The following is a 2242-nucleotide window of genomic DNA, read 5'->3' on the forward strand; positions in this document are numbered from 1 at the left end:
CAATATCAATTGGCATTAAAAAGGTAAGATTTGGGGGGACGGAGCCTATAGCTGTTGCGGTAGGACGTGTGTTTTAGGAGCTCCAGGTCTTACAAGTTACTTTGAAGTTAGTTTTCAACCTTAATTTAATTTTCTTTTTGGGATTCATAGTCACACTTTCTGGGGCTATCCAAGAGGAGCCTGGTAAAAGCACTAGTCACCCCTTATATCAACGGGTACGGAGACATGTTTTTTGCCTTTCCAATATGGCGCCGGACACCCCTGAATGAAAAAAAAAAGTAAGATTTGGACTAGTGACGCACATTTTATGCACGCTGTGGCAATTGCAATTTGCAATAAAAATAATCTGCTAACAACAACCACTACCTACGACCACACCTGACTCCTGAAGTCATGCTTCAGTTATTAATTCAAGTTAAATTATTTTTTTATTTTTTTGTATTATGCTCAGCAGATTCAAAACATACCATTCTTCAATCTTCTAGTCATATCACACGACATGTCAAAATGCTGCATGGAAAATGGCAGTGTGCAAAGTCATAATCTTAGTGAAACTATAAGTGCATTACATTTTCTAAAATAAACAAAAATACAGAGAAAAAAAAAAGGAAAGAGGACATATGGCATCCTTTTGAACAATAGATTACATTTAAGGCATTGATTTGAGAAACCTAGAGATAATTTGTTGCAACCGGGAAATCTAAAAAAAACTGGATTAGACACACAGTACACTTATTTATCCTTAGGCCTTATTAGCAGAGGCTCCAGGACCCTCAACAAAACCAGCAGCAGGAAAGAGGACATATGGCATCCTTTAGAAAAATAGATTTCTGGAAAGGCATTGATTTTAGAAACACAGAGATCATTAGTTGCAACCGTGAAATCTAAAAAAAATTAGATTATACACCCAGTACACTTCTTTATCCTTAGGCCTTTTTAGCAGAGGCTCCAGGACCCTCCACAAAACCAGCAGCATGAAAGAGGACATATGGATCTGGCAGAGGAAATGTAGTGGGGGGAGGGGTTCCAAAGACGAAGGAAAACGAGGAACTGGAATGTGAGGGTATGGGCTGGGTCTGGAAGTTCAGCAGGAGAGCTTGAGGCGGGAGTTGCTGTTAGTGCTGCCGACAAAACCTATGACAGATAAGGCAGGCAGAAAAAAGGACGAGCGAGTGTCTGCTCTTGAAGTTCTTCCAGATAGAGTTGCTTCATCTCGAATTAGTGATGCTCACTTGGCAGACACAATGATTGGTAAAGCTGTTGAACACATGTTTGAAACAGAAGATGGTTCTAAGGATGAGTGGAGAGGAATGGTCTTAGCAAGAGCTCCCATAATGAACACATGGTTTTATATAACCTTCGAGAAGGACCCAGTTTTATATATGTATCAGCTATTAGATGACTACGAAGAAGGAGATCTCTGCATCATGCCAGACTCTAATGATTCCCCTCCAGCAGAAAGAGAACCAGGAGAAGTTGTGGACAGCCTTGTAGGAAAGCAAGTGTAGTATGCCAAAGAAGATGGCTCAAAAAGGACTGGCATGGTAATACACCAAGTGGAAGCCAAACCCTCTGTTTATTGCTTAAAATTTGATGACGATTTCCATATTTATGTCTACGATTTGGTGAAGACATCGTAGATGTAATATTTTACTTATTGCCAAACAGGTGGATTTATTAAATGTAAAATATGTAGACAAACCTGTCCACTTCTGACCAATTATGTTACGCTTCAGATTCCAGGCAAGCCCGCAACCCCTTAAAGGAAGTAACGCAGTTTTGTTGCTAAGAACAAAAAAAAAAAATTCCACATCAAAAGGAAACAAACCACGTTCTGTGAATTACAACTCATTTTTCATAATGGAATTTATCCTTTAGAAGGAAACTGATCTAGTAGTGGTGAATTCAAACAAAAGAAGCATGGATGCAAGAGACAAACTGGGCAAATTCTGTAAATTTTCAAAGTGGGGGGAAAAAAAGGTTATAAAAATGTAATTGTTGTATTTCTTAAGCACTCATTCCTCATCAATACAAGTCCAGTTTGGTATATCTAACTACTTTAACATAGTTATCAGTATGTATTTCAAGTAAAAGTATTTTTCCCAGTGTTACTTATGTCTTATAATGTGGGGATTGTGGTGCTGCAGTTCAGTTATCCAGCTGCCCAGTGATGTAGGGTCTTTTTTTTTCTTTGGTCCCTCTTGTTACAACTTTCTGATTCATAATATTTTGTTACTTTTTG

General features: G+C 38.4%; 1 pseudogene; it reads left to right on the forward strand.

Annotated features, from left to right (window-relative positions):
* Positions 1-1136: 1136 nt before the first annotated feature.
* On the forward strand, positions 1137-1640 carry LOC128636287 (spindlin-W-like; annotated as a pseudogene).
* The last annotated feature ends 602 nt before the right edge of the window (positions 1641-2242 follow it).

The sequence above is a fragment of the Bombina bombina genome, chromosome 7 (genome assembly GCF_027579735.1).
Source record: "Bombina bombina isolate aBomBom1 chromosome 7, aBomBom1.pri, whole genome shotgun sequence".
In the NCBI taxonomy this organism is placed as follows: Eukaryota; Metazoa; Chordata; class Amphibia; order Anura; family Bombinatoridae; genus Bombina; species Bombina bombina.